Raw genomic sequence first — 12,570 nt, 5'->3', positions numbered from 1 at the left:
TAGAAATGCAGAGAAGTGAATTTAAGATTGCAGAATGAGAAATGGAGAGAACCAAAATTGACAGATCCATCTCTGTTTCCAACTAAGCCCTACACAGAGTAAACCCACTGAAATCAAGAGACTTAAGTTAGTCATGCCAATTCACTTCAGTGGGTCTGCTCTGAGTAGACCTAGCATTGACCACCACCCACAGAAAGGGTGATTGAAGTTGATGAACAGACAGCAGACATAATTATCGGTCTAAATCACTCTTTTAGCCCTTGCCAGCATGGCCAATGGCCAGAGGTGATGGGAGATGTAGTCCAGAAACATCTAGACGGCATCAGGTTGGGGAAGCCTGGTCAAAGAAAAGGTAGCTTGGCTCAAACGCAAGAAGCAAAGTCCAGCTTCGATTAGCAGAAACCCTGACTGCAGACATGCTCACAAATACTTGAAGACACACTTATGCACGTGTGATAAATAAAATGATGCCAGTGGTGACCTTTTAAAAATTTGTGGTTGTTTTCTCTCTTTTCTCAAAGGAAGACATACTCAGCTCCTGTTTTCTTTGCACAGGAAAGGTAACAAGTTAGGTGAGAGCATCTGCAGGCAGATAGCAAAGGTTTTCACACCCCCTCCGTTTGCAGAAGCAAAGGGAGCATTCTCAAGAGCTGAGGGACTTCCCCACTTGGATTACTGTATCTCGCACAGAATTGTGAGTATAGTTTGGAAGCTGCAGCTGGAGCAAAATGTGGCTCGCAGGCTACTGGCTGGGGTTAGTTGCAGGGAGGTTAAGGCATTGGAAGACTGGGATGTCGTGCAGGAGACCTGCTTGAAATTGGGGGAATCTGCTGGACGGATCTGACCTTTGCTAGGCAAATGCAGGCGATATGTTGCAATGGGCATAAAATAGTCAGCCAGTTCCTTCTTGACACGGGACCATGTTTGGGGGGAATGCTCTGAATGGGAAGAGCCCTTCCCTGCTAAAGATGTCGCAATCCAGGTGTATGTGTGAAGCAAAGACTGTAGTTTTGAGGGGCATATGAAATAGACAGAGACACAGAGAGCCAAGCTTTGACCGGTGTAAGCATCTTGGGGTGCTGCCTTGCTCCCTAGAGATCTGATACGGGAGCAATGGTATGTGCCTGCCTGCTGGAGTGCTTAAGCCGTGTGCCTCTCCTCTTGCCCTACACCTATGCATAACCTCTGTATACTTGTAAATACAGGCAAATATTACAACATGCCAATGGGACCTCCTTCCAAAGGAAATCAAGCCTCGCTTAAGTGCTGTGCCCAAGGAACTTAGCACTGCTATAAGAACCGGGCAACCTGTTGTTGGACAACAACTCCTGTTTTCTCTGACCATTGGCCGTACTGGGTGTGGCTGATGGGAGTTGAAGACCTACAACTTCTAGAGGGCCACCGTTCCCCCATCTCTGCTTTATAAACGCACACAAACACAGAGCTTCTGGGGGCGCACTGTTAGATTCTTCCTTTGGGGAAGGGCCATAGCTCAGTGGCAGAGTCATAGAATGGTGACTGTTGCGGGAGGGACGGAATGGAGAAGGGCATGGCTGGCTGCATGGGTGAGGAAACTCAGACCCTGGAACCAATGTGGCCCTACAGGCCTCTCTGGCTGGCCCCCGGAACTCTCACCAGCCACACTCCTCACCAGCCCTGCTTCACCCTGCTTGAGGATGGGCTGTATGCAGAAACTAGCTTTCTGTACAAAAGGAAAATTAGCATGCATCGCTCCACCCACTTTTACCTCTGGCTCCATTGGCAGAAGGTTGCCCAGAAAGGAACGCGGCCCTCAGGCTGACAAAATATTCTCTACCTCTGGCTTACCAGCTGAAACACTGAAAAGGAATACTCTGCGCCTTTCGTTGCAAGTCCCGCTTGAAATTTCCCAGCCCCTGCTGCAATCTGATTAACAGATTTTGGGATCGGCCCATTCCAGGACCACGAGGCACCAAATTCAGGCCCAGAGTTCTGGCCATAGCTTTGGGTTGTGCGAACATCTGCTTTGCCGAGTGTCCTTCAGGACCGCAGCACAAAGGCTGCTCATAATTTCTTAACATCAGAAACACTGAATCAACAAAATCAAAAGTTAGCTTCAGGGAAGGGGATTCTTGTCAGTATTTGTGCTGTCCTTTGAGCATCACTTGAGGTTCCTGTTTCTTTAATTTTGGAGTTTGCTCCACTGTGCTGTCCAGCCAGGATGCCAGGCGAATCTGTCGTCACTTCAGCTAATGGAATCCCTGGGCTGGGTACAGGAAGACATGTGCCTTCCGTTGATTTCCAAGCACCTGGTTACTACAGCATCCCTCTGTGTGCTCACTGCAACTCCCAGCTTGTAGATGATCTTTGACAGCTTGGGTGATGTGAAGATTTTATTTGGCAGAAGTTAGAGGATTTGTTGTTGTTTTAGATTCTCATGATCAACTTCTCAAGTTAAATCTATTTGTTTCTACAGTTTCTTAAAAAAAAAAACTAAAAAACCCCTATTTATACCAGGGGTAACCAATGTGGCATCCTCCAGATGTTCTTGGACTGTAACTCCCATCAGCCCCCAGTCAGCATGGCCACTGGCCAGGGATGATGGGAATCGGTGTATCAAATGCTAGTCTTACCCAGAGTCAGGGATGTAGTCTCCAGGGGCTCGGTGTGTGTGTGTCTTAGACCCCTTACATTTTGGGGAGCAGGGTCCCAATGCCTCCAGTGTCCTATGAGCCAATCAGCAAGAGAGAGGAGTGTGTTAACCACTGAAAAGGATCTTCTCACATGCTTCCTTGTCCTTTTCTGCTGATTAGAGGTAGTCAGAGTGAAAGAAGGTGAGTCACTCACTGAGAATACTGTTTTCACTAGCTAACACCCTCCCCTTTCATGCTGATGGGCTCCTAGGGGCATCTATTGTTGTGGGGGAATGAGTTAACTAGGATTTCCTTCTCAACCCAGTAGCAAAAAAAGGTGGGTGTGGCTGTGAGTGTCATGAAGGAACCCTACATGTCTGAATTTGCCATGACCCTACTGCCCAGGGTAGACCCGTTGAGGTTAAGCGAAATGACTGAGGTCCATTCATTCATTCATTTCCTCACCTTTGATCTACTGTAAAAAAAAAAGCCACCTTACCAATTATGCGGTGTATAAATAAATAAGTAAACGGTGACGAGGACAAAGAGTTTATAGAGCATGGGGGGAATTTACATTTCCTACTATGGCATATGTATCATCTGATATGACAGGAATAAACCACGCATACATATTGTGCATCAAAATCATGGCCTATAGTGGTCTATAAATACACTATTATCTCACAGTCTCTAAATACAATGACAAAAATAAAATGTTTCAAAGTATGGAATATGGAGGGTGGAATGGGGTGGAATGGGGAACTGAAGACACCCCTCGCCTTGGGGGTGGTGCCCGCTGGTCTAGGGCCAGCCCTGGACATGGGTATGGATTTGAGCGAAGGCTCAAAGCGACGGAACTCTCACCCCACCCGGAAAGGCACACCGTCCTCGTGGCCCCTCTACAGTCTCATGTCAAGCAAACCTCGCGGCGCTCAGGCAGTTGAGCTGTGAAAACATTGGCCTGAAATCCGGTGTGGCTTTTCCCTTTCTCGCTGTGCTACCATTAAACTGCAGGAGTTCGCAGGGCAAAGGGTTGCTGAGAACCACAGAGGCGACCACAACTCGACACATTTGAAGCAGAGTTCTGTGTCTTGAAATTGCCAGAGAGAGAGAGAGAGAGAGACTGACTGCACCCTCCCAGAACAGCTGCTACTAGCAATAAGGAGAGCAAAGTTTTAATAAAGTAGGAAATTATGTTCATGGGGGGAGGGAAAGGGCCACAATTGTGGGACAATGCCCTGTCCTCGTAGCCTCTCTCTCTCTCTCTCTCTCTTATCTCACTCTCTCTGTAATCTATCATCTAATCTCTCTTTCTAGCTATCCATCTTATCTCTCTCTCTCTTCTCTCCCATCCATCCATCCGTCCGCGCGCCCGCCCGCCCGCCCGCCCTGCTGACAGGGACCAGTGGGGACTCATCCATTAGGGTGAATGGGGTGCTGCCCCACCAACCTCAATCTGAACTCAGCCAGTTCCCATCAGCCCACCTTCATATTTACAACCAGTCTGGGGGGTGCCTCTGCCCGTCCGCTTCCTCTTCCTTAGTCTCAGTGTTGCCCCTTGTAGAACTCAGCAGGGAGGTGGAGGAGGAGGCAGGTGGGGACCGAACTAGAATGGAGCCACCTACTGTTGCCCCACCTCCCTTCCGCCCTACCAGGCTGGAAGGGCAGCAGCCACTGCTGACCAGGATCCCAATCCTGCATCCATTCAAGGAGGCGACAGAGGGGTGTTCTATGGCGGGGCTTCATAATAAGAAACCCCGGAAGGTCTTCTTAGACCAGGCTCTTTGCCTTAAATCCCACCTGCACTGTACAAGTAAAACAGTATCATACCACTTTAAACAGTCATCGCTTCCCCCAAAACAATCCTGGGAAGTGTAGTTTGTGAAGGGGTGCTGAGAGTTGCTAGGAGACCCCCTCTTCCCCTCACAGAGCGACAATACCCAGAGTTCTCTGGGAAGGGGGGCTAGTTGTTAAAGAAGCCTGGGAATTGTCACTCTGTGACGGGAACAGGGTCTCCTAACCACCCTCAGCGCTCTTACCAAACTACATTTCCCAGGATGCTTTGGGGGACACCATGGCTGTTTAAAGTGGTATGATGCTGCTTTGAATGTATAGTGTAGATGGGGCCTGAGCAACTCGCCAATCGTGTAACACAAAGTCCCCTTTGTCAACGGACAGTATTCTTAAGAAGGCCTTTCCTGAATCCCGGTCTGCAATAGGATGTCAGGCATGTGTTCTAATAAATCAATCAAACTCACTTAAGACCTGGAGTAAAAGACCCTTCATTAGACACCCCAATCACCTCCTTTTTTTTTAACCCTATGCCAAGCCAAGTTTTTATTGGAGCTATTCCAGTGATCCTACGGTACTGCAACGGGGCAGCCCCCTCTTACGGACAAAAGACCTTTTCTTGTCTTCAAGGGCTGACAAGTTTATCCAAATATTCTCGGTTTAGGACCAGCCCTGTTCTGAATGGATCGCCTCAACAAAAGGAGACTTTGTATCTTTAAAAACTGCAGGAGAGACCAGCACAGGACAGCAAGGAGAAAAAAAGAAATGGGCTTCAGCCGCGGGATGATGGCAAGTGGACAGAGCGGGAGCCTTACCCTAGTAAATGTAGGTATAACCACAAATCTCTGCCCCTTTGCAACTCTTCTTGGATAACCCACAGAAGGGGTAAACGTTATAAGCACCTCTTCCTTCCCTTTTCCTTCCAGCTAACCCCCCTTTCACCTTTCAAATTAACCCTCTGTGGGAGTTACCTTTAAGGGTTAAGAAAACATGTCGGGAGGGGACACTGGAGATGCGTATTCTAGCTCCACCCCCTCATAGTGATGGACTTATGATCTTCATTTTGGATCAAGCCAGTGGCCCATCCTGTTTTCACAGCGGCTACCAAGATGTCTCAATGGGAAGCCCTCAAACAGGACTTGGGGGCAACAGCCCTCTCCCCTCTCCTGTGGTTCCCAGCAACTGGTATTCAGAAGCATGCTGCCTTTGACAGTGGTGGTGGAACACAGCCATCACGGTGAGTAGCCACTGATGTTCTGCATGGGTGTGTGAAGTGAGCGCTCGCTCATGGATAGGGGCTCCACAGGGTTAAGATACCTGGTTGTTTGGGTGTCGCAATCACATGGAGCTGGTATCTTGAAAGCCTTCAGCCATGGAAGCAGAGCATAGCCATAATAGCTAGTAGCCATCGATGGACTGATCCTCCATGAAATTGTCTAACCCTCTTTGAAAGCCATCCAAATTGGTGCCCATCACTGCCTCTTGTGGGAGCGAATTCCATAAATCTGTGCTGTGTGAAGAAGCACTTTCTTCAGTCTATCCTGAATCATCCAACTTCCAGCTTAATTGGATGTCTATTAATTGGATGTTCTAGTGCTATGTGAGAGGGAGAAAAATGTTTCTCTGTCCATTTTCTCCATGCCAGGCACAATTTTATACACTCTACCATGTCACCTCTTACTCGCCTATTGTCTGAACTAAAATTTCCCTAAACTGACAAGTCTCTTCGTTGCTCATTTTTTGCCAATCTTAAGTTCAGTTCTTCACATTTCTGCATCAGTTCGTATTTTTAGAAAGTTCCTCATGAAAATGCACCAGCATTTCAGTGCAAAGTTTCTCCTAAACACCACATATTTGGCTGCAGCTTTGCCTACCATACCCCTTTCTCCACGTAACTTTCCCAAATACAAAACTGTTTTCATGTCATTTTTTCTGACAGGTGCATTTTTATGCAGACCTTTCCCCCAATATACACACAAACAGTTCCAAAAATCGATTCCAGTGAGATTGTTTAAGCATAAAGTTATAAGAGATGTGTTGTCCCCAGCTGAAAAAATTCACTATGTTTATTGAAACTCTTTGGTTCCCTAGAAATTCTTCATATGTTTCTCCCAAGCAGGAATTTCCAAGATTTTGCTTTAGAGGGGGAAAAAACCTACTTAAAATCTTCCCAGCTTTCCCCCAAACAGAGTCTCTTCTCCCATCACAGACCCCACACAGAACATGCTAGCGGCAGGCCAGCCGGACTACAAACCTCACTTATCTTTGCTATGGGATCGGTGTGCCATGTGAAAAATCCTCTCTGAGCATTTTTACTAGTCTTATCAAAATGCTTTTTTGCTTCTCTTGGGAGTCTTAAAACGTTTATCTCAAACAGAACCCAATGGTTGGCCACGATGGGAACAGGATGCTGGATTGGACGGGCCTTTGATCTGACCCATCCGTGATCTTCATGTGCTCTTTGTCTGCTTGAAGACATAAGACCACCAGAACAGCCTACTGGATCAGGCCAGTGGGACATCTGATCCAGCATCTTGCTCGCACAATGGCCAACCGATGCAAAGCCCGCATGCAAGACCTGAGCACGACAGCACACTTGTGGTTCCCAGCAATGGGTACTTTTGATACTGGAGAAAGTATACAGCCATCATTACAAGTATCCGTCGATAACATTATCCTTCACACATTGCTCTAATCCTCTTTTAAAGCCACCCAAGTTGGTGGCCATCACTGCCTGATGTTTAACTATGTGTTAGGCAGTAGAGGCTGGTGCCCATTAGGACCGGTGGGGTGGAAGGCAGGGAGGCCAACAGTAGGCGGAGCTGGAGTGAATGATAGGCGGAGACAATTAATTCCGGTTTTGTCCCCGTCCTCTTCTTTGTTGAGTTCTGCAAAGTCAACACACCTCCTAAGGAGGAGGAGGAAGCTGATGGTAGGGAGGTGGGGGCTGGCTAAGGACAGATTGATCTGGCTGGGGCAGTGCTCCACTTGCCCTAATGGAACAGCCTCTACTGGCGCTCTGTGAGGAAATATTTCCTTTTTGTCTGTCCCGAATCTTCCAACGTTCAGCGTCTTTGGATGTTTCCAGGTTTTGGTATTATGAATGTTCTCTGGACCATGAATAATTTTATGTACCCCCTCACCTTTTTCCCCTAAAGTGAAAAGCTCCCAATGTTGTAACCTTTCCATTCTGCCTGTGGTAAGAAAAAAAAATATGGCCAATGGTCTCTCTTTTCCAAAAGAAATTGAGCCTGCTTCACATCAAGATGTGCGTCAGCAGATAAATACCCATAAATCTCTTTGCCGTTGCCTTATTAGAATGGTTGCTAGGTAACTGGAACCAGGCCGGCCTCTCCTTCAGTGCTTGCGCTGCTTGTCAGGGTTGGTCGACAACATGAATTGTTGGGAATGGCTCAGGGACCTCTCTCTGGGCCCGGCTGCCACAGGTGCAGACTCAGAGGCATTAGTGAATGATTAGGCCTCATAAAATGTATGAATGGTGTTTCTTTAAGAACCTATAAAATTTTATGGAGGAAAAAATCCATGTGAAAGGCATTTTCATCTGTTCCGTGGCTGTTCTTTCAAAATTCTACTCATTTCTGTCAGGACCCTGATAATTAAAACTGTGGCAAGGGTCTGGTTTCTATAATATCCCCCATTTGGCTTTCAGAGATGAAGCAAATGTACTTGGCTGGGCAGCAAATAAGCTGTTGCCATTTACTTGGCTCTCATTTTCTCCGTGGAACTAGTGGCCAGGGTGGCTGGGTGGGGCCAACATACACTAGTAAGGAGCAGAAGACCATTAGTGGATGTCGGCTGAGAGGCGATGAGAAGGGGATGCGAAGTTATACCAAGACTTGGTATGTTGAAACATTTGACACCAACTGTGTCACCAAATGTAGAATTAATGTAGAAGTTAGATGCCAATCTACCGGGCATGGGGAGAGAGATAATTATGGGAGATTGTTTGAAAGTGTTTGTGAAAAGGTGTGTGTGTGTGTGTGTGGTTTAAGAACATAGAGGTGTTACATTATCCTTCAGAAATAATGACAGCCTCTCTTCAAGGAATCTGGTCATCTGCTGATGCCACCTCTCCTTGAGAAGATCAAGGGATGTGTAACCGTTATTTGATTATTATTAGTTTTACTGTGGCTTTTGCTAACTGTATTTTTGCCCTTAACCATTTGTTTTAAACTTTTATTGGACTGTTCTGGGGAGATTGTTTAGTAGTGGGAGCTGGACAAATCTGACCATTTTGGCTTCTCCTTTTTCACCCTTCAGTTCATCTCACTGCATTTCCACACGAGTTTGTGATCATTTAAAAGAAGTCCTCAGGAGCATTTGTCTGCTAGCCATTTCTGAAAAGATAACTCACCAGTTGCGTGTGATGGGCAGAGAAGTGGTTCCAGTAATGTTTTTGGAAGTGTGGTGGCTCTTTGTGACCTATATAACAAGGCAGGTACATGGATGGACAGTCCCCAGGAGATATGATTTCATTTGGTTATTATTATTATTATTATTATTATTATTATTATTATTATTATTATTATTATTATTATAGTCCAAGGCGGCAAACAAAACCACCAAAAACTCTCTCAAACATATTCAAAACAAGACTTTAAAAGAGATTAAAACTAAACATCTTTAAAAACATATTAAAATGTGATGATGCATTTTGAAATTTTCTTTGGATTTCCTGACATATTATGGAGGTATAATATCATGAAATTATAAACACCCTCCCATTGGATGAATTATTACGATGTAATACTCTCCAGACCTGTTGTTCTTATCTGATTATTGTAATATAATTCTATGTATTATGCGTAACGTGAAAACGATAACAACAAAATCAAAGAAGAGAAAAGAAAATTTGTCTGCAGTTTAGGGAAGAAAGGATGGAAGATGTTGCTGAATGACAACTCCCATCGTTCCTGGATGTTCACCATGCTTGCTAGGGTGGATGGGAGATGTAGTTCAACAGCTGTTTGGAAAGTGGGGTATGAAGACACCTCTTTGGATATGGAACACTAAGGTAAGCCAGAGTGGAGTAGTGGTTAGAGTGTTGGACTACGACCTGGGAGACCAGGGTTAGAATCCCCACACAGCCATGAAGCTCACTGGGTGACCTTGGGCCAGTCACTGCCTCTCAGCCTCAGAGGGAGGCAATGGTAAACTACCTCTGAAAAGGACAAGGAAGCATGCTAGAAGACTCTTCTCAATGACGAACACACTCCCCTTTTGTACTGATTGGCTTGTAGGACAATGGAGACATAAAGACCCTGGCTTGGACCCTGCTCCCAAAAAAGTAAGGGGTCTAAGATCCCCCAAGACCCTGGACAACTGTACCCTTGGATAGGATGGAAATTGCTGCCTCCTTACATCCTGAGTTGACAGTAGGGAGAGGAAAGAGAGTGAAATGTGGGAATGGCTTTGGCAGACTCGTTCTAATCCCAGTCAACCCAGTCTGCAATTTGCTGTGAATTGTCATTGTTCCTCAAGTAAACTGTTTGTTATTGTCAGTGAACCCATGCTTAAAGGATTTGAACAACAACCCAGTGATGTTAGCACAGTAAGACAAATGCTAGCCTAATGCAGAACAGACCTATTGAAATTAATGGACATGAAGGAGAAATTAAACTTAGTTTGCAGTTAAAGCAGAATCTATCAGATTTGCACTTTCCAAAACAATGAGGACCGAAACACAGCCATCCTTTGAAATTCACACTTTTTTGAAGTTTGCAGTGCAGTTCGCCAACCAAACAATGTTTAGAGAAATGCATATATAAGGGGAAAGTGCATAAAAATAAATACATTAGTGAAAGCACTATGCAAAACTGCATTATATAAGAAGAGATGACTTGCAATTATGTGCTCATTAGTTAAAACCCTATGCAAAAATGTGTCTTTGGGGAGAAATTCACACTAATATATCGCAAATTGCTGCAGAACAGAATTTAAGATTGGAAAAGGGAGAAATGAAGAGAAGCAAAAGTAACAGATCCTCCTAACCCTAGGAATGACTAACTTAAGCCCAGTAATTTCAAAGGGTTTACAGTGAATAGGGTTTAGCTGGCTACAACCTCTCGGTTATAGGGTGTTTGGATCTGGGTGGCTGGTGGGGAGGGAGAGGAGAATGATTACATGCGTTGAAATAAAGCAGGAGATCAAATGCAATGTGGGAAAAAAATCTGCAGTGGTGTAAGCTTCTTGCTGTAAGGTCAACTTGATGGCTTTGGAAGGGGAGGGGAATTCCCACCCATCCTGCCTACTTGCTGACTACAAAACAAGATTGTGCAACACAATGCTGGCCTCATTGTCCCACGCAGCTATCTCACATCATAAAAGGCTATCTGTGCTTCTGAATGGCCACACTGTGTAACAAGACAGTGTTCGGATTGTTGAAGCAGTGTCTTCACTAAGTCAAACAGAAAAAGGGTCCCCACCCACCCCCCACTCTTCTTCTTCTTCTTTGGCTGGGAGAAAATGAGCATATGGAAAATCCCAAGCGGACAGTACATTTTTTTTTACCCTAATGGGAACATCATCGGCACATCTGGTATCATTTTAGGTCTTTCAGAAGATGTTCCACTTTGGAAAACGGCAGGAACACCTCCAGGGTGGGTGGAAAATGGAGAACTGAGGGCTTCTGTATAGAAGTTCAAGAATAACATCACAGTGGCTGGAAATGCCCGTCCAAGGATGTGGCCAGACAGTGGCTCTGAAGGGAATTAAGAGAGGCACACTGAACACAATCGCATCCTTGATGCACTTGATTTTACATGTTCTCATAATGTATCGTTAAGATATGGGATTTTACACTATGAACAGGGACAAAGTGGGGGTGGGAACAGGAGAGCCATGTGCCTCTGGTCTCAAGCTCACAGGGGGCCTCAAATTTAGACACTTGTCAATTTTGGGGGAATTTGGTAAGTCTCACAACTTGTTTTTATGCACATCAAAGCAATAATGTGACACACTCTCTCCGCTCAGAGCCGTAGATCTGAACAAATAAGAGCTGTGTGTTGCTATTATATATTTACATAAACACAGAGTTAACCAATTTAATTGATTGATTGATTGATTGATTAATTAATTAATTAGTCACTTTCTTCACAGAAATGAACCCAAAGCTACTTACAATCAATAGTGACAATGTGGATTTTGTCATGCTAAATCATTTAAAATGTTCATAAGTATTTATATTATATATTAGATAGATAGATAGATAGATAGATAGATAGATAGATAGATAGATAGATAGATAGATAGATAGATAGATAGATAGATAGATAGATAGATAGGTTCTGATGTCAAAAGTTTAGACCATGATGAATCAGATCAGATGATGATGATGATTTACTCTCTTCATCTTTAAAATTCATGCTTAAAAACAATTTAATACAACTTAAAATCACAAACATCACAATAAACACCACTAGTAGTTTTTATTATGTCCAGGGGCCTCAAAGGTTGGAAGTGGCCCGGCGGCCCTCTTTGGACCACTGAGGGGGCTTGGCTATGAGCAGTGTGGCCGTTGACGCATCACCAAAAAAGAAGAAATGCACCACTTAAAAAAAGAGAGGAAATTAAAGTACGTAAAATTGCATATGCTGATTTATATATACGCTTGCACATTTAGAAATATTTAAGAAATACAATACATGTTAGCATTGTGGGAAACACTGTGGCCACATCTGCACCATACAATTAAAGCAGTATAATACCACTTTAAACAGAGATGGCTTCCTCCCCACAAGAATCCTGGTAACTGTCATTTGTTGAGAGGCTCTGAGAGTTTTAGGAGACCTCTGTTGTCCTCACAGTGGTACTGTTCCTTAGAGTTCCCTGGGAAGAGGGACTGCCTGTTAAACCACTCTGGGAATTGTAGCTCTGTGGGGGCCACAGATTCCCTACTCCTGTGCGTGCAAGGCAGACACTCTGCCCCTGACCCATGGTCCTCCCCCTCTGCTGGAGTCCCTGACAACAGGCTTGCAAAGAAATAAACAACTGGAATAAGGCATCAGATGGTTAATGTTCCTTGCACACTCTTCCATGCCCTTTCTGTTTTGCTTGCGGCAGTGTCTCTCCCCGTGCTCACAAATGGCTACTTAAAGAGCATGTTGACAAATTCATAAAGGTTAGCCCATTAACCGCCGCTTGGCAG

At 45.0% G+C, this 12,570-nt stretch overlaps 1 protein-coding gene across 16 annotated transcripts in view; it reads right to left on the bottom strand.

Annotated features, from left to right (window-relative positions):
* LOC133372935 (histone-lysine N-methyltransferase PRDM16-like) overlaps positions 1 to 12,570 on the bottom strand; it is a 545,545-nt gene that overhangs the window by 120,893 nt on the left and 412,082 nt on the right. The window lies entirely within an intron of this gene.

This window comes from Rhineura floridana, chromosome 18 (assembly GCF_030035675.1).
Source record: "Rhineura floridana isolate rRhiFlo1 chromosome 18, rRhiFlo1.hap2, whole genome shotgun sequence".
NCBI lineage: Eukaryota > Metazoa > Chordata > Lepidosauria > Squamata > Rhineuridae > Rhineura > Rhineura floridana.
Note: the sequence above shows the minus strand (reverse complement) of the source record. Positions and strands in the feature narration are given on the sequence as shown.